The 24,069-nt window shown below is 41.0% G+C and overlaps 1 protein-coding gene across 12 annotated transcripts in view; it reads left to right on the forward strand.

The window, feature by feature from the left end:
- Positions 1 to 236: 236 nt before the first annotated feature.
- Positions 237 to 24,069, forward strand: part of LOC127372612 (band 4.1-like protein 1) — an 80,745-nt gene continuing 56,912 nt past the window's right edge. For 3 of the 12 annotated variants that reach the window (XM_051416528.1, XM_051416525.1, XM_051416523.1), the window contains exon 1: positions 240 to 449. The gene's annotated coding sequence lies outside the window, so the exon portion shown is untranslated. Of the gene's footprint in view, positions 450 to 24,069 lie in introns of all 12 variants that reach the window. The other 9 variants (XM_051416533.1, XM_051416530.1, XM_051416524.1 and 6 more) reach the window with 8 other exon arrangements.

The raw sequence follows: 24,069 nt of genomic DNA on the forward strand, positions 1-24,069 counted from the left end.
CTCATACTGTCAACCCCCCTGACACGTACATGAATGCAGCTGCTGCGGAGACAGTAAGGGGTTATGTCACCTTGTTGGAGTGTTTCCGCATGTTTATTGAGATTTAATACTTGTTGACAGAGAGGGATATATTTGCAGGAGCGACACAAGCGTTGTTTGGCTTTTACGCATTCCCCCTGAACACACAGCCTGCCTGACTGTATGCGTGTGTGTGTGTGTGTGTGTATGCCTTCCTCCCTCCTGCCTCCCTGCATCTGACAGTGTGTCCCTCCCTCTTTCTCTCTCCTCCTCCTCCTCCTTCTCTCATTAGGCTTTTCACCGGCAAAACACCGACACACTCCCTGTCCCTTAAACCGGGGAATAAACGCGGAGCGGCGGCAGGAGCAGGATTGACCTCCCCCGGTGCGCACCATCCATGGTTCTCCCCTGGATGACTGTCTGACAGGAGGGTATGTTTAAATATTCCGTTTTTTCCCCCCCACTGCCAGTTCTCTCATGTCGTTTAGAAGCTCGGGCAAGGTTGTGGTAAACGATTTGTTGAATGTCAGGCTTTAACGTTTGCGAGATCTTTCCCGTGTCTTTGTCCTTTTTTACGCGTAATTCGCCAATGATTACGGCGCTTTCTCAGACATTCTTTGTGCTTTTAGCTGCTGCAGTGAAAAGGTTTTTTTTTTTTATTAAAGCTGCAGCTGTTAAAAAAAAACCAACCATCATTTCATAACGCGCGTGGACTTTGCCCGCTTGCTTGCCGTCCTCTACCGGGGCGGGGGTATTATTGTAGGAATGGAGCAGAAGCAAGTTGTAGCGTCGTTTTGTGCCCACTGGCCCAGTCAGTGTTGACATCCAGCCTGCAGACCTGCAACCAGACCCCTCAAGGACCCCCCCCACACACACACACACAACCCCTCTGCTGCTCTGGACAGCCACTTTACACATGATGTTCTCACCCACAGCTGGGCTCTGACTCTCATGTTTTCTCATTTTTCATGTCCTTCAAAGTTGCTTTTGGCTTCAGAGATCAGCTGTTTGTGTCTCAGCCTGTCAGGGCATACTGGATCTGCAGTTGGCTTAACTCGGTTAACACCCATTGCTAATTATGCAACAGCCACACTGACAGATGCACATACACATTGAGGTGTTGCCATTGTCACACCGTCTCTCATCAACACGTCTGGTTTTACCCTCACAAAGTGTTTGCCTTCAAAAACAAAACCTAAATGAAGAGCACAGATTTTGGCCCTTTAGTGTAATAATATGCCAGTGATGTGTAAATGCTGAATGATGTGGAGACATTTTGGCTACAGAGGTGAAGCAGCACTGGGCCTGAGTGTGCCTGCATGCTCAGGCAGGTCCGTGTATGGAAATGGGCTCACCTTTGGCCCTCTGGCTTTCACCGGTTTTGTAGAATTACATACAGTATTTGGGAGGAATGTTTCAGCACTATTCGGACTGGCTTCACTTTCAGGATGCTTTGCTTGGACTTTTATATTTCTAACTTGAATGTCTCTATGTCTGTGTCACATTTACAGTTAGATGATCTTTGAGCCTATTGCAATAAAATGAGCTTTGCAAAATGACATTTCCAGGAAATTGTCTTCCCAAAAGCTCTTTTGTTTGTGTCTTAAGACGTCTTATTACATTATATTTCTTGTAATGGCTTGTCCTGTCCTTGAATTTGTGTATGTCAGACCAAGTTCCTCTACAGTCTTGTGGCCTGCTCCCTGTTGCTGTACAGGTGGGCTTATGATACTTCGTCACACTCTTCCTCCAGGCCGTGCGCACTGTCAGCCTCAGCTAGCAGACCCGCTGTCACACAGCATCCATGTCGTTAACATCGGACACACTCCTGTGCCTGCTGTGCCAGCCTGCCAGCCAGCCTCCTTCTGTGTCACCTGATGCTTCCCCCCCCCCCTCCTTAACTGCCAGGGAGCCATTACCTCATCTCAGCACCAGCACCTTTACTGTTTGCTCATCAGTGCCCCGGCATGAATTTGTGATGAGTTCAGACACATCTGAAGTAAACCAAACTCAAAGATTCTGTGTGTCTTTTTCCTTTCACTGTAGCGTGTGAGCACAAAGTCTCGCTACTACTGTAGTGTGTACATGTTGGTGTTTGTGCGTGAGTTGAGATGCCCGAGGGTGCTGCTGGGATTTCACAGCCCAGCATGCTGCCTACCCCCATTTGCAATTCAAATGAGCATGTATGAGGCATCCAGGGAGGCTGAAGCAGCCCTCCTCTCTTCTGTGTCTCATTGGAGGCAATCATTCCTCGCACTTGCAAGTTAACTCAAGCATTTCTTATTGACTTCTCTGTTGGAAGAAGAGAGCAGTTATAGCGGCTCCTCTGTATGAAACACTGTCACAAAGGGAGGATATTTTCAGGTGGCCATCTTACTTGAGTCATCGTTTATTTTGTGTACTTCCTAGCTCTTGGCTCAGGCGTGGAATGCTGCATAATAGTGTGGAGTCACCTTGATGTTACCATCAGGTCGTGTGTGTGTGTGTGTGTGTGTGTGTGTGTGTGTGTGTGTGTGTCTCTCTCTCTCTCTCCTGCACTTGACTATCATTGCTGTTGGCCCAGCTCAGTGTTCTTTGACCTGCCATGTTTTTGTAGTTTGAGTGTGGTCATGTATCTTTCTGCCTGCTGAACTCCAGTGACCAATTACACATGCATACACAGAGACACATGCATTTGTACTTTTTGAGCTCTTATTGACACCAACCTAGTTCTTAACCCTAACTGTATCCATTACAGCTACATGTCTAACACCACCCTTTCCCTAACCTTAACTAAAGTCCAGTTTTAACCCTCCATTTTTTAATCCTTAGCATCGTCAGTAAATCATTTGATACTATTTATATTTACACCAGTAACCATTTATTGTGTTTGCATTCTGTTGTTGCCTTGCTAATAATGGCGGAGTCCGCCTTACCTGTGCAGCATTCAAATTGCATGAAGACAAAAGGGATTCACAGGAAACAATGCATGCCATGTACTAGATGTGATACGGAAGACAAAACTGGTGCGTGTGCGTATTCTGGAAGACGTCAGACGATCATGAGTTCAGATTTGCCATACGACAGGGTTGTCTTCTTCTAGTCTTTATTAAAATACATACTGAACAACATAATGAATCCTCTTCAACTCAATTTTTCCATTTTGAAAAGAACCCGTTTTTTTGAAACACTTCTGTTGCTGCTGTTACCACCAGTAAACACAGGGCTTGCCAAATAAACCAAGAGTGAACTCTTAAAGGGATACTCAAGTGATTCACTCTTACAAAACCATACAGTTGAGTGATGTGTGAGAGACTGATAAAAAAAATAATGGTAAAATATTTTCAGACTGTAGAAAGCTTCTCCAGAGCCACAGATGACATTACACAGCTGTTATCATGGCCGAGTAAACTGACCTTCATCTACAAGAGCATGTTGAGAGGTTTTGTCAGCTAACTTGGTTACTCAAACATAGAATTCTGTGTTAAGATGAATACTTACAACTTTCCATATGCAAATCAAACATTGTTTACACACTTGATACCTGATAGCTGATGAGCAGCACTGTGTTATTGACTGCTGGCTGATACAGCTGTAATTGCAGTACTACAATGGCACAGCGCACTGCAGCTTTGTGTTTGTTTACCCGATATGCACAGAGGCCTAATCTTAGACCTAAATCTCTGTTTTACATGCTCTTTTATCAGCTTTCTTTGGAATAACCAAAAGTGGATAACACAACAGTACCGCAACTAGATCCAGCAACAGTAATCACAGTGGCTGCTTGCTTTTGTTTTATGGGAATTGAATTAAGCCTCATCAGGAAGCTGCATGCACTGCAGTTCTGTCTAAATCTTGTTATGGTGCAGACTTGAACATCATATTGTTTCACTGCGTGATCTTTAATCGTGTGGCCGGGGTTTCCAGGCTTCACTTTCCGCAGTTATTTGTAGTTCCTCCTTCTATGGAGGGTCTCTCCCCAAGCCAGTTGCAATCCTGTTTCCGTCTGTCTGATCAGAGCTTTATTTTTAGCTTTGGTTTTTACTCACACAGCTATGGGCGATTTATTGCCTTCCTCAGATTGCATCATTCTCTCTGCACTCGGATGTAAGAGGAGAGAAAGAGGAGCTATTTCATGCCGTCAGACAGTTTTATTTCACCATTCTATTCCCCCACCTTCAGTCATATAGCTCTTCACAGTTGATGGGAAGCATCACTTTGTCCTTCTGAAGGGGAGGCAGCGAGCTTTACCCTGAGCAGCAGCAGCTCAGCGAGCCTCAGCCCAATGATTACAGTGAGTCAGCAGGTTCTCCATGTTTTTTTTCCTTTTCCCCCTTCCTTTGCATACCTACACTCGTCTCCCTCGCTCCCTCTCCACTGCCGCCCTTCTTTGAACAAATCCCCTGCTTCTCAAGGATGAGACTCATCATGTTGTTGTCTGGCTTTGATCTGGTGCAACGATACCCATAATGCTGCTCATTTTTTGCCTCCTCACAGTAAATTCACATTTCAAGCAGAGTTGGCTCGTGCCGGTGAAAGTGAACAGTTGCCACTTCTTCTCGGGCTGTTTATCCTGCCTTCATTGTGGTCTGCAGTGGAAATACTTTTCTCCAGCTATTTTGGCCTCTTCCAACAAAGCAAGCCAGCAACCATTGTTTTCTTTTGGCCACTTCACACTTGGCAATAATTAATTAGAGCCCTTGCAATTCAACAGTTGTGGAGGAAGGCTAATTCCATTGTTGATCTGTGTTCACTTCCCTGATGATTAGAGTGTGATTGCCTGAGTTTTGCACATTGTAGAAAGCTGGTGAACTGAGGACAAATAGTCTGTGCTAAGGTCGATCTTAGTGCAAACTATTTATAAATTCATAAAACAAGATCTAAAAAGAGGATTAGGAGAGATTAGAGTTTCTAAAAAAGTGTAAAAATTCACAACAATACCCTGCTTACTGCTGCTGCTACTGAGGAAAATCCAGTTGATTTGCACAAATGTATTTTTATAACATGATGAAGTTGCATGTCGCAGGGATACAGTAGTAAAGTTTCTCAGGCTGAATCTGCTTTCTGAGGACGATGGTCCCATGGCAACTGTACTGTGATTAAAAATGGTTGCTGCTGATGTGTGGTTAACAAGAATTCAGCTCCACTGAGGAAGGTGGCTACACTCTGACCTCTGCATTATATTTCACTGGTAATTAGACTAAAATATGATTGTGTACAATGCCCAGTGAAGCAGGTGGGTGTAGTCTGCATGCAGACTGTGGCTGGCTGGCTGCTTGTTGGACAGCACTTCTCGGTAATGAGAAATGTGTTTGTCGAGGGTCGTGTCGGCTTTGTGTGTTGCAGTGATCTGTGTGGAGGAGTAGACACGTAGACTACTCCCAGTCCCTTTGGGCCTGTCGTGTGGCTTCTAAACTGGTCAGACAGGTTGGAAGGCAGATCCAGGCACAGCCGCACTCATTATGCCACTCTTTGTACACTAACACTTAGTGTGTGTGTGTTTACACTACTCAGTTATGATCTGTGGACGCACGTGACACATGCCTTGTGTGTTTTGTGGCGTGGTTTGTGCATTTTGGTTTGTTGCACCGACTTGCTTGTTGATGTGTTTGCAGCCTAGTGAAGAATCAACTGTACTGTACACACAGCCAGGCAATCTGGACTACGTGGCTAAAACATACAAGTTGAGTACACACTCATTCTTTCTTCAAATCCCCACAAAGGCTCATATTATCAGATCATCTGTGAAAAATATCTACAGATCTTCTTTAAGTGGTTTCTTTTGTCAGAGTTCAACATGTTATTAGTCATGTTGACCATTCCATACTTGGCTGTGGAAGCAGGGTTTAAAGGATCATACTTTATTTTTTCACCCATATGTTTTTGAAGAGCCATCGTGAGGCTTAGTGTGGTCAGCTCTGGCCGACGCCATCTTGGCAGTCCTGACTCCGGAGGCTAATGCAAAAATGGGCAAATACGTTGAGGGTGGGTGGAGCTGGGGCAGGCCAAATGAAGCCATGGCCTAATTATGCATAATTTTGACCCCTGTACAGTTGTCATGAACGGGGAATTTAGCTATAGAAACCGATACTGTATTTTGTACCAGGCTGTAAACATGTTTGCTGTGAAGATGGGCATTAGGCCTTATGGACGTTAACTCACTTCTGTAGCCAGCCTCAAGTGGCCGTTCAAGGGACTGCAGTTTTTTTCAGTATTGGTTGCAGCCACTGAGGTTGCTGCTTGGGTAATTTGACCAGTTTACAACAAAGTGTGTATACACATATCCATCGATGTACAGACAACTGATTCTGGATTACGTTGAAAACTGAAAAAAAGGATTTTCTTCTACTGTTATAAGGACCATCTTTTGTGTATGACTTCTAAGTGGAATTATGGACTCTCCCTCCACAGAGGGACGTGCCTTGCAGTTTGAAAACCTCTGCTATTGGCTATTATCAAAGCACACCATGTTTTATACTATTAGACATGTACTTTTGTATCTTACAAGCAGTCCCAGGCTTCTATTCATTTAATACAGATTTAAAACTTAAAATCCATTAAACTAATGCTTATTATTTTCGTCAATTAATTTGCCAATTATTTTTTCTTAATCAATTAACTAACCATTTAGAGTGTAAAACAGAAACTGCTGAAAAATGCCAACCACGAGATCCCAGGGTTCACGGTAGTGTCTTCAGATAATTATTTTGTCTAACCAACAGTCCAAAACTCAGTGACATAGGACAAGAACAGTAGTAAATCCTCACATTTGAAAGCAGCAAGTATTTGTATTTGTTTTTTTCTGATAGATTATCAGATGATTAGTTCTTGTCCGATTGACTCATTTACTAATCATTTGAACTCTTGTTAGATATTATTTTGGTTACATGATGTGCAGGTGGAGCAACGGATTTATTAGAAAGGTCTTTTTAAAATTCTGTGGTGTGTTCATGTGCGGTCGGGGAAGTTCCGACATTACAGATTTCAGAGTTAACTGACAAACAGAAACCTATTTTTTCTTTTTGTTTTTCCTGTTTTATTATCTGGCAAGACTGAACTGTAGTTCAATTCATTTGGGATTTGGCTCTCAGTCCAGACATCAGGGCTTGCCACCATGAATACGCACTTTCAGCTAGACTTTCATGCAACCATAGACCAGAATGGAACTCTTATGGATTGCCTTTATCAAGCAACTTTCAAAACAAAAGCAAGTCTCTACGACATAGAAAAATTCCAAAATAAAAGAAAAAACACTTTAAACGCTTAATTGAAAGCATCATGAGTAATGTAAAGTACACGATTTGTTGTAAATGGTCACAAATGACATGGCTCATTTTGAATTACAGTCATCTTACAGTAACATACAGTGTATCCATCATAGCTGAATCAGATGCATGCTCTGTTGTTCTTCTCCTCAGTGTGCCAATAAACGTCCTCTCACCTCATTAATAAGGTTGTTGATTTATAATCAGAGCAGGCTCTCTCGTCTGCAGCAAGCTTCTCTGTGAAATCATGCACTGATTTGCAGCAACATCAACATCCGATGCTGCAGCAACATCAGGTGGCCTTGTTGGCTAATACTAGAGCCAGAATACAGTTTACAACAAATCCCAAAGTCAGCAGTGATTTGTAGTGGAAATGTAATGTTGTTGTTTTGGGGTGGTCCACTCATGCCTGAAACTGCTGTGTACTCGGCGTTTGATCACTCATGCGATTGCTTCGTTATCGCGCCCTGCACAACACTCTCACTTCTCTCCCCCACCTGCACTCATGAGTTGTGAGGCCACTCCTCGCAGCAACGGAAGCCACTCATTGTTTCGGTATCAGCAGCTCCCTCTGTGATAGTCGGCTGTTTTTATTTTTTCAACCACAGGCTTTTCTCTAATTGTTGCACGCTTTTTAGAGCTTCTTGTTTTTTTGCTGGCCGGCATAAAACGTTTCACTCTGCACGTAGTGATCATTCATGGATTCTCTGTCATGCATCGATTTTTTTCCTTTTTGTTTTCATGTTGGCAGCGATAATGAGAGGCTCCTTTATAATTCATGCCTTGATTGATGTCCCTCTGGTAGCAGTTTTCATGCTGCAATCTCACCAGACACTTTTACGCCAACAGCACATAGCCCTGCCAAACACTCCAGTCCGCAGATTAAGTTGCTCGGTGTTGGCTTTCAGCTGCCATTTAGCAAACCACACTCTGTCGTCCACATAGTAGCAGTGCTTGGCGAATGAGTAGGCACAGAAAAGTTTACAAGACAACTTTAAAATGTTCTTGAGCAGTATTGACATTCTTTTTCAGCCTTAGTCCCTCTGTGCCTGTCCCCCGTCTATACTTAAACAAATAGCATTGAGCTCCTTGTTCAGCATCTTTTCAAATCCTCTGACACTGACACCAATAACACAGAGAGCTCCTGTAGCTTCCTTTCAGCCCCAGCACTGATCCTAATAAGGAAATGAATGGCTCTATACAAACAGTAGAGTGAAGCTAGGGACTGGATGTATGCCCACTGCCTCTCTCTTTCCTCTCTTTCTCTGTGTGCTGAGGGTGAGATGCCTGCTTCAGTCTGCTCTGATCTGCTTCTGTTCCTCTGGTGACCTGGTCAGTGTCCGGTTCAGGTGTGGACAGAGGGGACAAATCCCACAGCTCAGCTCATAGTGTGCTTAAAGTGAAAGCCAAAAAAAAAAAAAAAAACACACACACACACACACAGCCCACACACACACACACACACACACAAGCTTGGAATGTGTAAGAATTGGGTGGTAGCGCTAACACAGGTGACCTTACTGTGATGTCATCCCGGCAGGTGAATAACCTCAGTAGAGTGAGGAGCTTGAGGAAGGAGGTATTGGTCAATGACCGTCAGTAACTACAATATAATTGTCATCTTCGTCCTCACTGTCTTTTTTGAGGCTGTAACAGGTGTGTTCAGTTTAGTAAAGCTTGTTTAAAACAGGTCTAGTTTTTCATTTAACGGTTCAGAAGCACACAAAATGCCAATTTTCACTTTCTCTCATAAGCTGTGTAATGATGAATGTGAATACGTCTCAAAATGATTATGGTTTAAGAAAATAACATACTGAAGAGCCCCTAAAACAGCAACCCAGCAGCTGCTAGCTAGATTGGCCAGCTTCCTTGCCATAGATCTTTATCAGTAAAACTTGCCAAAACAGGTCTACTGTATATATTTTCAGAAAACAAAATGCTGATTTTCATTTAATAACTGAAGCTCTTTTACAGTGTATGACTTTAGAATTGTACAGTCAAAGAAAATAAATGCTGTTCATTCCCTTAAAACAAAGAGCTAACCTGATTAGCTAGCTAGTTTGTTATATGTTTCTGGACTCACACTCACCAGCAACCTTTTACACACATACATACTTTAAAAAAATCCTAATAGTAATTTAGTTAGTTAGAAGAGTTAAGAGTTAATTCATGATAACATTTAGGCGTCCTTTCAGTTCCAAAAAGTAAGCCTACTCAAAACCACACAAAGCATTGTGGGTATATACTTGCATGGACGTCAAGTTTCCTGGAATTACAGATTGGATTTTTTAAGTGCCAGTGAAATTGCAGTCATATGCTGCTATACTTCCTCAGCAGAGGATGAGGATGAGGATGAGGATGAAATTATTAGACCATAACAGTGTTCTCTGGGAAATGCACACAATGCTTTGCCAAAAATATCCACACAACAGAGCCATTATATAGCTACCTAATGATGTGCAATTTTATATAAACTAATGGATAGGGTTAGCTGGGTGCTGTTTAACTGGATGAATGTATGTCTCTGAGTGCAGCATGAGTCATCGAAAATATCTGAATGTTTGACAAAAAGAGAAAACAGAAGTATATAATACTTCACCATGTCCTTAAAGCTTCCAATAGTGCACTGTGCTCTCTCTGCACCAACCGCTGGTCGGCATGGACGCCAAAAGAATATACAGTTTGTGTTAAATGTGGACAATTTATTGGATAGGGCTATGTTGATATGGTGCGTGGGGCTCTGTGCAACAGTGGTGTATCGGGGCTTTAAAAATGCTATTAGGGAAATGACTGTCACACTCGGAGGAAGGCAAGACTGCAAGAAAATAGTCTTTTCCTCTGAACTCTGCTTTAGCGCTCTGCTTTAACACTGGGAAATAATAAGCAGAGGGCTTTTCTACACCCACAGTGTCAGTTTGATGTTAAGTATTGCTGCTATCCTTAGGTACATTTCAGGGCTATAGTAAGAGCCAGTATTATTTTATAAATAATGGTATAAATGCTTTTTTATAATCTTTTGAAAGTGTAGTAGTGTCAAGATGGGCAGCGCAGGAAAAGATACATCAACCTTTTTCAGTTTTTTGTAGAGTTTTTCAGGTGTTTTATTGCGACCTTGTACTTGCTTGACAGTATACAACAGAGATAAGAAGAGACAGTTATTTCTGTGGAGCAATATGAAATCCATGGACAATAAAAGCCTCTGATTTCTTCAAGTTATTGTCTTCACTCTTATTTGTGTCTCTCAACAGAGAGTGGGAAGCTCTCGCCATAAAGTGGTTTGCATTAGCACATGTTGCGTAACAGAAAAAGGGAAATGTGGGCGTGAAATGGTGCACTGTCACAACATAGCTGGGATTATATATATTTCTGTTGTTCCTTGGTAGCAGGCTGTAGTTCTTTTTACAGCATATCTGCACACTCTATGCTTTAATTGTACACAAAGAGAATAAATCATGTGGGAATTTCACCCAGAAAATAGAATAACTCTCTCCCACAGGGCAGCGTTTACACAGAATGAAACTAGTTGGAGCTGGATCGGAATAAAACGGAGACAAACCTAAATCAAGTGTTTAATTTAATTTGGCAGCTTCCTATTAACAGTATCTTTCACACATAACAAAAGCAGTCTTGACGGAGTTGGACTGTGTTTGAGGGTGAATAAGTCAGTGCTTCTGGTCATTTACTGTTTAGCCTGAGAGCAACCCTGATTTTGTCTCTATACCAGTGAGTCATTGCTGCCCACCATTAGTCAAGCATTTTATTTAGCTTATAAACAATGTTTTTGACACCACCCTTATTTTAGCCTCTGGCAGCCTGTGAGTTTCACTGATTGTTTTCAAGGCTTGTCCAAACTGTAGCTATGTTGTCTTTTCACAAGGAGCCAACTATAATTTTGGCAGAGACGTCTTAGTCACCCTAAACTCAGGAGTAGGGCTGGGAATCTTTCAAATATTTTAAGTACCAGTACCAGTACCAGTACCAGTACCGATACCTTGATACTTTGATACTGATTCCTGAACAATACCTTTTTCAATACAGATTTTGATAGAATATTCATAGGTATGTTGTCATTAATCACCTGACAATAAGGATCGTTATGTTTTTTCTACCTTAGAATGAGCCGTTTTATCTACAGACACTACGGGTCGCCTTCCATGAAGTCCGCCATATTGAACTACCGTGTTTATACAGTGGCCTAGAAGTAAGGTGACCAGATTTCCAAAATGAAAATCGGGGACATTTTTTAGCGCGGTGGTCAAAATCGTTAATCGTTATCGTTATGAAATGAATAACAGGGGCAATTACATGTTAATGTATTTTGACAAAGCAAATGAGTAGCCAATAAGAAGTTACCCTTAACCCTTCCAAACTGTTAACCAATATGAAGAACTTGGATTCTGATTCGACTCTGATTCTTCTTCTTCTTATTATTATTTATACTCACTCACCTGCAGCTGCACAGACGAGCAGAGGAGCGCTCTGCTGTTCTGGCGTGGATGTGCCGCAGCACAGCGGGAGCAGCGCGCGTGTGTTTTATAAAAAAAAGCAAACAAAAAGAGACCAGCCGGTCGACACAAGCCATTTACCGCGCACGTAACGTCAGCACGTTAGTTAAACTGGTTTAACCATAATAACTGGAGTGTGCATCCATACGCAACTTTTTTTCTCCCCCATTCAAATCGGGGACAGCTTTAACCGGGGACAGGTCGGCCAAATCGGGGACTGTCCCCGAAAATCTGGGACGTCTGGTCACCCTAGGGACAAACAAACACTGGTGCTAGATAGGGGTGTTCGCACTACATGTGATTGGGAACCTGACAAGTTAGATGAGAAGATCTATTAGCACTTTGCAGGATAAACCTGAAACTACAGCCAGGAGCCAGTTAGCTTAGCTTAGCTAAAAAAAAGGGGGGAAATAGCTAGGCTGGCTGTTTTTAACCCGTGTTTTTTGTAGGGATTGAAGAAACAAGATATAACATGTTAATTGGTTAGCATTAGAAGTGCTGGTAGGTAGACTTTGTTACCTTCGGACAGAGCCAGGCTAGCTGTTTCCCCTTATTTCCAGCCTTTGAGCTAAGCTAAGCTACCGAGCTCAAAAAGTATTATTAGCTTATAATAATGTGTTATCAGCAGATTGTACAGCACTGTCATCCACTTCTGTGTATCAATGAAATGACAGCATTGTTTTTTAAAGGTTTTGAGAACACCTGATAAATGTGACAGATGTTTATTGAGTGTTTTTTGGAAGCTGTAAACGGGTAAATGTTTATTCTTGCAAAATGAGGTCTTCAATCGGCAGAATTTGTGCAGCCGTCCATCCATCCGCCTCCACGTCCTCGCAGCCAAGACGGGCTTCATGCTGCTATTATAATTTCCAAATAGGTAAACAAACAACGCAAATTGGATAACTCAAACACTGTCTCGATGACACATTTGACATTTTTCTGTGATCGATGCACCCTCATCGCAGCTACAGCCCCATGAACACAATACCAAATGTACATGGATGGGTGTGAAGCGGGACAGGGCAGTCTTCATCACTTTCCTGCGCTGCTTAGTGTCCTCACTTAATTCCGTAACACTCCGAAACTACGTTCGTAATTCATATTTATTACATTCACATTTTAATATTTAATGTTTAACATTCTCACTTATTGAAGAAATCCTTCTCAGTTTGAAGTGTTCATGTTTAGCTTCTACTCTGAGAAAGATTTACCATCAGCGATGCTGGCTAAAACACAGAGATAGATTTCATCAGGAAGTTCCACTTTTCAAGGATCAATGTTTATGTAACCCTAATTTATATTCACATCATATCGTCAGACTGGACTGTAGTCTGGAAATAGACACACTACTCCAGAGAATGAGCAGCAAGCAGACTACCAATAGAACATTCAGTCCAACTACCATTATCTTGTATGGTGTGCTTGTCCTCAACTCCCACAAACCCTCCCATGTCCTAATCTAGTGCTGCTGGCCTTTTTTTTACTTGGGTTTTTTAGTATAGTTTACAGAACTTTATCACCCTCAGAGAGGCAATTTGTGTTACAGCACATAGTACAGGTAGGTAGACACAAGGACAGGTCAAAACAGCAACAACAACATCTTTCCCAGTTAAGGTAATGAATAAATAAATACATAACGTGAATAAATGAATATCTAAATTGCATACGCTAAAATAATCAATACATACGTTGAACCTCACCAATACCACCTCTTATTTTCATCCTGTTATTATGGGAATAAATCAATGCTGTACCGGGTTGGATCTTATTTTTGGGTATCTGTACCTGCAGTCAGAAGGTAGTAGAGACTCTAGTGCTAGTGGATGGGACTGATACTGGCGGACCCCGTCAGCCTTCTTTGTCAGCTTGGTCAGGCACATGTGCACAGGTCTATCCATTTTTCCACAGGTCTTAACACTTTTATTTTCTGGTTCCTCTTGACGAGGCTGATGAAACAATACATCTGTTGTCACTCTGCTAGCATACCAAGGAGTACTGAATAACAGTTTACTTAAACCTGCATTGACTGGTATGGCCAATGTGTTAGCAAACAGTTGCTTTTTACACATTCAGCAAATTGGAAGTAACATTAGCATTCACCTTGACTGATATTGTGTCCACTTGTCAGAATGTTCACACTCTGTTAGCTCCTAAGGGAAATATCTAGCTTTTTAGCCACAAAGTGCTCACCTCTGATCCGAGTGTTAGTCGCCGACTGTTTGTTGTGCTTGCTATTTGTTTCTCGGCAGGCAGTGCACGGTGAATTTATCAGGAAAGCCCGTACGAGCAATAAAGTACATGCAAACAAACAGCCGAAGAAAAAGAAAATCAGATGGGAGTTTGCATGTCAGATGTCTGGTAATTTCTTGGTTGGGCTACAGTGGAGCTATTGTAATTCTTGGTGTGGTTATGGCCCCATCTAGCCCCACCCTAGTGCTGCCTGTGCATGCAGATTGTGCCTCAGATACCAGACAATCTAACCTTTAAGGCCTGTTTGACAATTAAAATGTAAGAACATGGAAAGTGTCAGGAAAGACGCTCAACATACTAAATCTGTCTCCTTGAATCCTGTCCTCCTCTCTCATATCGTTCTCCTCTGCTTTCTGTGTAATGTAATGTTGTCTTGAAGAGTAACTCAGTGTGCCACCTCTGCTAAATGCCTAATACAGTATGTTAGTTTGGATTAAGAAACAAAATCATTTAGTTTTCAGTTCTTCTTTCGTGGGAACAACTTTTCTCATTCAGTAGTATAGTGTATTGTCCACACAACATTCAAGTAAATCAATCATCTTTGTCTAAATGGAATAAAATATTCTTTTTTTTGTTCCCACAGTAACTGTGTTTTTGTAGTCATCTCCATGCCTTTGAAGGAACCAACAAGCTTTGTGTGCTTATTCTGTGGCCTTTGGCTGGTAGTTATAACTGCCACATAGTGCTGGCTCCGATCTGGATGGGCTATGTGACATTTCACGTGCATCAGGACCGTGGCCTGTTTTCCGTAGGAACATGGAAGATGAATGAGCTCAGCAAGGCATCCACCTCTATATGTTGGCTCATGTACATAATTTATTCCTTTATCATTGCTGGTCATGCACACATTCATAATTCATGCTTATTATACTTTCATATTTTTCATATTTCATGGTTTGGGGTGATTATCCATTTTTCAACAACTCCTGTCCAGTGTGGGTTTGTTGTGTTTGTATGAATATTTAATGCCTGGATGGAAAGTACATGGCTTCAGCACATTAAATGTTGTCATTTATATGATTGGTGAACGAGGGAAACGGCAGCACTCTATTAGTACTGATTTGTTCTGTTTTTGCCTTTGAGCGGTGTTCAGTGCAGAATTAAGGGCGAGCCATTCATCTAATTCATATAATTATATCTGTGAATTTCTTGCTTCAGAAGTTTTGCAGAAAGTCACAGTGTGTGTGTGTGTGTGTGTGTGTGTGTGTGTGTGTGTGTGTGTGTGTGTGTGTGTGTGGCTGCAAGTATGTGCTGTCAAAGATATTGTTCCTTCAAATTGTTTTTCTTTCAATTTTTGGGGAAGTAAAATAGCCTCACTCTCAGATTGATAACCATGCAAATTAAAGAATATATTTTGATTTTAAATTAATTTTCTGAAACCTAAGTGCAAGTAATGGACCGTGTCAGCTTTTCAATTCTGTAACCAATTCAAGTGTAAAACAGAAAATGTTTGAGTTTGAGTCACAGGGCTTTCATATGGCAGTAGTACTTCAGTAGAGTGTTTTGCAATCTCGCAGGACCTAAAATCCTTCAAATTCATGTAATTTGTCAGTTCAACACCATATACCTATAATTCTATCTGACAACTCTGCCAGGTTTTGAAAAAAAGGGAAAAACTGAAAGACTGAAACTGTACTTGACAGACCCTGACAGACTATGAGTCTACCTAACACACTGTACAATATGTACTTTGTCTTGCCACCCTCACTTTTAAGCATTAGGCCCATTAGAATATAAAGCATGAAGGGAGACTGACAGTAAGGCAACCATGTCTCAACATAGTGGAGTTGTGTTATCCTTAAATACCAAATGATAGGGCTGGTAAAAAAACAAAATACAATTTTCCAATTAATTCTGGGTTTTCAGTTGACTGATCCACAATAAAAGTCTTAAAATCCTGAGATCAATGTTTGCACTTGAGTGGTTACATTTGAAATGGTACAGTTAAAGCTTCACAACCAAACATCTAATGTTGATGAAGGCATTACAACATGCACCGAAGGATTATTTTTAATCAGAAAGTTTGCTGGCCAACAACTTAACTTGTCTGTAATTGCCATAACTGTTACAAATCACTGTTTTATGATACTATGCAATGGTTAAGGCTTGGTTAGGTTTAGGCACCAAAACGACTTGGTTGACTATTTTAAGGTCAGGGCATCTTCTTTGTCATGGTTAAAGTAATAATTTAATAATAATTCATTAGTGTATAATCACCTAAATATAAGAATCATTGTGTTTTTGCTACCTGAGAACGAGCCGTTTTTATCAACAGAGGGAGTGGGTCCTCTTATACCCGCCATGTTGAAATGCTGTTTCAACAGTAGTCCAGAACACTTGTAAGGAGAGGGTGAGGTGAGTTGGTTGCAATCTGCAACTTCACCACTAGATGCCACAAAATCCTACAAGGTTGGGGTTTGGGAAGAATCGTGGTCTTTAAAAGAAACCAACATTGACTGTAAATAGGAAACAGGAAATGAACAGCGTCCGCCTGTCGTAAAGTGATCCACCCACCAAGATGTCCTTGTTACACAGACTTTGTCACTCTATAACAATGTTACATGACTTCAAATCCAACAATCGCAGACTTTCAGTTTCTGCTCTGTCTGTGCAGACTGCTCATGGATGTAAATGCATTGTAGTTGGTTGAAGCATTTGGTAGTGACAGTCCATATCTAAGTTGCAGTACAGTACCAACACACACAGCCCTTGACAGTTTTCCTTGGTTGCCCATTTTTGTTCCCAAGTTTATAACTGGGAAACATATTTGCAATTCAGACTGTAATTTGCATTTCAAGCTATTTTATGCTCAAAGGAAAACAACAGTCCTGCTAAGTTGTAGTACAAAAGTAATTCAAGGTCCCAGCTTATTCTGGAAAGTGCTTTATGCAGTATTGGTATTTATCTTATGTAACAAATTTTTATCAAGAATAGATTTAAATTCAATTGGTAGATCAGTGTCAATATCCAGATCTGAATGAATACTGAATATTTATTGAGTATTAAAAGCTGTTATTTTAGGACTAAAATTAAGATTTAGCTACAGCTACCACCCAAAGGACACTTACTCTGTTTGAAGGAGACCAGGCAAGTTGTACTTCATTTGTCTGGAGAATACTTCATCCAGCCACTTTTTGTCTCTCAGTATTCGTCCCTCCCGTCTTTCCACTTCGTGCCCCCTGTGGGCAGTATTGCACTTTGGTCACCCCTCCGACCTCCCATGATTCTTGTATTGATGTGACGTGGGTATCTTGGCCAGACTTGGAGAGAACATTGATTAAAGTGGGCGACAGGTTATTAGCCATCTGTTTTGTTTACCCAGCTGAACAGACTTGAGCAGAAGTCGAGAGCAGGAAGCAGAGTGAAGATCAATGTCAGATTCAGAGCGAGGCTTTTTATCACGACGCATCAATCACAGGTGTCTGCCAGTGAGTCATCCTTCATACTTATTTGATAGAATCTCAGTTTAACCATCTTCTCAAGGTTATTACAATACCTCTTCAAAAGCTAGGGGTGTGCGAGCTTCTAGTCGAAATCTAAAACTGCATCAAATTGTCAGTGGTGCCATCATTCATGTGTCAGAGCTGTTTATTAAGGTCAGACAGAGCTGAAGGCTGATAACTGTTGCCAGTTGGAAAACTTATACTTTTTTGACTCCCCATGGGTGAATTCGTCCTCTGCATTTGACCCTCCCTAACTTCTCAGGAGTAGAGATCAGCTCTCCATTGCCAGGGGATGAAATCCAATTCAGTGCCTAAGCCAATAGCAATGTCAAGAGTAGTTCTTATAGCAAAACATGCATGACTTTTGGTGTAGGAGGAAACCAGGGCAGCCAGGGGAAACCCACACAGACACACAGCTAGATCATGCCAACTAAAGACAGGAGCACGAGTGAGATTTTAACCAAGGGCCATTTAACAGCTAACCACTACAGCAACATGCTACCAAGTTATATTTATTTGCAGTGTCTCTAAGTCTCACAATTTCCACACCACAAAGATGACAAGAATGATGCAAGGAGATGTAATACAATCGTTTTGAATTTCTTAAGAACTAAAAATCTTATCTTATACCATAAAAGAACTTACTGCATCATAAGTTTGGAGTTGCTATATGCATCACTATGATTGATAAAGTTATACATGGACCAAGAAATACTTTACATTACTATACATTAGTGTCTATGTAACGTCTCCCATATAAGTTTCTGCTGGGAAATATGATCTGATATATCTGATGGAATATTGGAGAATTAGGGCAATGAGGCTTCTTGGAACTGGGGTAGCAAGCAGCAACCACCATACAGTACTTCAATGTAATAGCCTGACAATTCAATTAAAGCTGCACCAATCAATAGGTTTATATCAGCAATGGCTCAAAGGACTATGTGTGCTGGAGAAGCGGTTGCTCAGCTCTATGTAGTGTTTTAGCATCTTTAAGCTCGCTGTTTGGGTTTTGAAACTTGCAAATTTACTGTTCTGGGTCTGTATCACTGCTCATCAACTTAGCTTTTTTCAGCTGCTCAGATAAATATATATGTTTCCTTCTTGGCACCGAATTGAGGGCAGACAGTGTTAGTGACTAGCTGGTGAACATAGTGGCGCATTTAGCAGTTTAACCAGTGAACTAGTTATATTTCTTAGGAGTTGATAGACCAAGAAGAAACTGAAGGGAGAGTGAATATTGGATTTACATTTATCAGGTGGCCAGAAACAAGTCCCAAAAGGAATGCTAAGTCTGTGTCTGCTGTATGTGTAAAGAGGCAACTGGTAAGGCCATATCAACTTGATAAGGCCAAGATTTGTTACAAACAAATTTAGTCTCTATTTTGCCACCCAAACTCATTAAAGTGCTGCTTTAATTTACTATTAAGCTTTAATTCATAATTGATAATGGAAAAAGTATTGACAAGACGTGCATTGGAAGATGTAGTAACCACTGAGGACAGCTGAGGGTCTAAATGATTTCAGAGCAGGCAAGATGTTTGTAGCTAGCATTTACTGTGTCTTGATTATTGGAGGGACTGCAACCACCTCTGTATTTGCCTTACCATTCAGTCATGGCTGTTGACATTTATGCTAACAAGTGAGTGAATAAATGAATATATATGAGTAAGTGACAGTTACCTGCGGAACTGCTTCACCTAACCTTTCTTTTGATATCCCAGTCGATGGTCCGTCTTTGTAGTCTCTATTGCTCTATTCCTTGCTTCATGCAACAGTTTGTCTACCAGTTTTAAACTGGAATTTAGTTCAAGATGTGCTGGACAGTTATTGATTTCATGTTTTCAGCTCCTTGCTTCTGTGGGAGTTTTGCAGTCCTCTGTCCAGAGCCTGACTGACATCTTCTTTATCTATTGTGGTCTGCACATATTTACCCTGAGGCCTTGGGATGTGACTTTGAAATGAAACTAAAACTTGCAGAGCACTGTTGTTTAACAGCATAAACTTGAAAGTTGATTTTGCATTGAGTATTTCCCTTTGTTAGTAAAGCGGTATTGAAATTCTGGTTCTTCTATGATTCTTATATGTCAAGGACAGTGTGGTTACTGCAGACTCCCATTCTTGTCTTACTAGAAAATCTCCTGAAACTGAATTCAGACGATCATGCTCCTGGACACAGATACCAGGGTTGAAGTAGGGTAGAAGGGTAGAAGCCAATCCTATTTTTGAAATAACTCACTCATAAACACAACTAGGGCACAAATGATTAAGGGAATATGTGTGACAAAACATCTTTATAATGAAGTACTGTAGTGCTGCAGAGATTCTCTAGCCAACAAATCTTGTTTTCCAGATTTAAGAATAAATTGTTTGTTTGGTACAGACCCCAAAAAAACTTCACGTCATCATGAATTCAATATAATTTTCAGTGAAGGTTAAATTGGTGATGCAAACATAATAATTCCTGCAGTAATCGTGAATCAATTGCAATATCTGTAAAAATAATAAACACAACACTACACAAACACATGTTTTTAGCTCAGAGAAAGTGTAAAGTTTACCCAAGTATTCAAGTACTGTAGCTGGGACGAAAGTATCAGGGTTATTTCAACATGGACCTTTTCTCTTGTAACACAGCAATTCTGCATGTGCTAACTGGGCCCTAGGGTTGGCTGTCCTTTATGTTGGATTGAGGCAGCTTTCTCTGCATGCTTTACAGACAAGGTTTTTAAATTCCTTCACATCATATGGTTATAATGGCTCCGGTCAGCCAGCTAATACAAGCCATTGTAATAACAACATATGTGGGTATAATTATGAGCTAATGGTTCATTAAAGTGAGGATTAGACTGATGTTTATTATATTAGCTTTCATCAGGAAGAAAAATTTGTATTGGTAGTAGATGACATGACAAAATGATACCTGATTTTAAATTTAAAGACCAGTCATATCGGCACACTGTTGTATTGGTCTAACCCTAATTTATATACTCGTCATGCAGCTTGGACTCTTTTGCATCACAATGGCAGACAGTGCCTGTAGAAAGGTCTGAGAAAAACACAGTTTGGGGACAAATGTCTACTTAGCTGATTATATTTGCATTTCTCAATAATCCACGGCGAATACTCAAGGACCCAGTACTGAGCATTGTTTTGTCTGCAAAGGAGTGTGTTTGTGTGTGTGTAAGAGAGAGCAAGAGTGTCCACTAGCATTCAATCTTCCCTCCACAGACAAGGCTGGCAGGACAGATAGCCATTTACCTAGAGAGTGCTGGGTCAGCACATTCAGCCTCTCTTATTTCAAGACCGGCAGGCTGCCAGTCATCCCCTGAAAGGAAGAAGGAGAGAATTGAAAGGTGTTTTTGTTTTGGTGTGGCTGCTGTACGAGTACTACTGTGTCTACAGCTGACAGTCGGTTTCTGTTCTCTGGCGTCCCGCCTGCTGCTATAGGCTGATAGAGGCGAGCATGAATGCAAGGTCATGGACTGAGCCAGTATGCAAGCGCGCTCCACCAGGTAGCACACTTTACTCTGATTCTGCTTGTTGGACAAATTTTCATCACGTGTCATAAATGTCTTGAATATTATATGTGCAATCATGCAAACTTTAATACACCACTTTATACTTACTTGTGCAATATTAATGAAGCTCTTCACGCCAACTCCAAATTAAAAAAGTTTTTCATCTGAGTTTTCTTGAAGATATCAACTAAGGATGGAGCCTGGGGGGCAAGCCTGTCTTTCCCACAATGAGAGAAGTATAATTTGTGAGCTGGCTTTAAAAGGCAGCTTTGATCAGACACAGTCTGAAAATTCTGATTATTCCCCTCATAGGTCTGTTTTTGTCCCTTCTGTGTGAATACTGAAAATATGTAATAAGTATTTTCTTTTTTCAATTCTTAGACATGGGCCGCCGTCAGTTTTAGCACCCATGGCAGTAAGCCTTCAGTTCCAGAATATGTCTTGGAAAGACATGCAAGTGCTTAAGTTAATAAGTTAAATTATATTTATATCATTGTTAACCTGCTGGCTGGTACTAGCTGGTGTTTATTAAGTTAACTAATAGCTTTATTAATGGTCAAAATAATAAAATTATTTACTGATGCTTTATATATGAGTTATAACTTATAAACCATGTTTGAGAACAAGTTTTGGGTTTTAATTTATCAGTAGAGATGGGAATCCCAAATCACTTCATTCAGTTCAAAAGATTTGAAGTCATTCTTTATGAAGTTCATGACTTGATGTCTTACTAGAAAGAGAGAGCCACATTAGCCTTTATTAAGGACTGCAAGAGGTTTTTGCAGCAGCGTTGTGGTTGTCCTAAATTTACTTTTTATCCAGTTTGAAGCTGTACTTTTGAGCTTGGTCATTGTTAACTATATATTTTAGCCATTATTAAGTCATCCAGTTAATGGCTTATAAATGAAGCATTAGTAAATGATTTATCAACCATTTAGGGTTGCTCATGAGAGGGTCCTATCCCAAAGGCTCATATTGAAATTCTTTCCAAGTCGGCTAGAGGTCTAGCAAACATAGTAAGCACAAGATCCATTGGTATAATACGTGCATCGATTCCTGTATTTGATACGGGTTGCATCCAACAATAAAGATGAACATCCATCCAAATAATTAGAAACACTATGACGTTGTCTAAAGGCAATCTCAGAGTTTTGGTAAGAACTCAAAGGAGGGTAAAAACAGCCCCTTTTCTCTAGAATTAGTTAAATTTTTTCCATCTAGCGTTCTTCAGAAGTGTCACAGGGTGGCTGTTCACATCTTAAAGAGGACATAGAAGTTGCCTTTAAGCAGTGGAATGCATTATTCAAGAGGCTGCACACGGGAATAAGGAGGAGAATCATAACCAGCAATGAAGCTGCTGATCTGAATATCCTCTGATAGCTCCTAATAAACAGAAGCAAACATCAGCATGAATGTAGAACATCCCTGCACGCATAAGGGAATTGAACATCGACAAGTCGCATCACATGATAAGTAGCTGCTTTTGCCGCTGAGTATTCTCGTAGATAATTTAGTGAGTTTGGTGATCGAGAGGAATTATGAGCAGTGTGCTTGCTGCGCTCAGACCCCTCCTCTCCTCCTCAATTATTCATCCACTCAGGTTCCAGGTCAGCCCTTGTTTAGCACAGAGTGATAGATTTTATAACTGGCAGGTTTTTACTAAAGATTCCAATTAAACCTCAGGCTAAGGACAAGCATATTAAACAGGAGATTATGTGTAATGCTTTCTGCAATCGATCTGTAAAGGTCTCTGAGGTGATGAACAGTGCAGGGGAAGAACAGGGCGAGCCCCACACACACAGACTGATGTCTGGCTCAGATTTTATTCAAGGGCGTGGTTTGTGGTGAATTAAGGACAGAGTGCCCACCTAACACCCACCTTCAGGTCAGCCTAATTGAACACTGAGTGTGATTTTTGGCTTCAGTAGGCAGCCTAGACCTTGTGCGTTTCATTACAGAGCAGCAGCAGAGCCGTGTGTGTGGGGAGTATCTGTCAGCTCTTCAGGCTCTTTAGAGCAAAGGATCCAGAAGTTATCTTTGTTTTATGTAAACCACGAGCTGCATGTTAAAAACTTGTTCAGACTTTTCCCCGACCAGATTAGATTTGCCATTTCTGTTTCTTCCATGGTCATGGAATGCGTCTCCTACCATTATAAGATTTAGAAACAGTGCAAGGACCCACTTGGGCAAACCAAATCCAATATTTGACCAAAGACTCTTTTACTCATTGGACCTGTAGGCTTTGCGCGGTGTTGCTTGAAAAGCTGCAATAATAGATTTTTGTTGGCCATACCAGCAGTTACAATGCAACATTAATTTGGACCACCAGGCGTAAGTCCAATATTCACTCTCTTGTAGCTCTGTTTTTGCTGTCTACCAACTCCTAAGGGAAACATCGCTCAGCTAGATGCTCCACTACGTTCACCAGTTCTCTAACTGTGTCTATCTGCTGTATAGAGCTGAGATGGTAGTGTACAATGGGCTTTTTGAGCTGTCTGCTGGGGCCACAAATAATGCTGTGAGAGCAGTGAGAGTGGACCAAATAATGATGTTGCAGCTAAACAGTAAAGCTGATAATTCTCGATAGGTTCATCACTACGAGCGACGTCTTCCATATTGTCACATTGTCATTTGATACATTGTTATAAATATCAATCACAGCCACGCCAAGCTGTCAAATTGAAGTCTTATACAAAGGTTGAACATTTTATAGTTTATTTCTTTCGAATTGCAATTTGAAGCAAGAGCCATAATTGAATCATACCTAACATTGTTAACAAGCTTTTAAAGTAAAATATTTATTGGGCCACCAAAGATTTCATCAGATAATGACAACTGTGTGACCAAATTGAGCTAATTAATGTAAATTGTGTGAGTTAGCTAAACAACAAAATGAAACTGGCTGTGTCTGGTGACACTGTGTGTGCTAGCCTCTGTAGCTACTACTATATTTACTCACTAAAGACTGATTTGTAATAAAAGAAACACCATGTGAATCATTTTGATGTTTGAAAAGATAGAGTGGACTTAGCATTAGCTGATAGCGTCATATCATTTTCAGACAGTTAGCTAGTAGCTAGCTCATTAG

Source organism: Dicentrarchus labrax, unplaced genomic scaffold, assembly GCF_905237075.1.
Source record: "Dicentrarchus labrax unplaced genomic scaffold, dlabrax2021, whole genome shotgun sequence".
Taxonomy (NCBI): Eukaryota; Metazoa; Chordata; class Actinopteri; family Moronidae; genus Dicentrarchus; species Dicentrarchus labrax.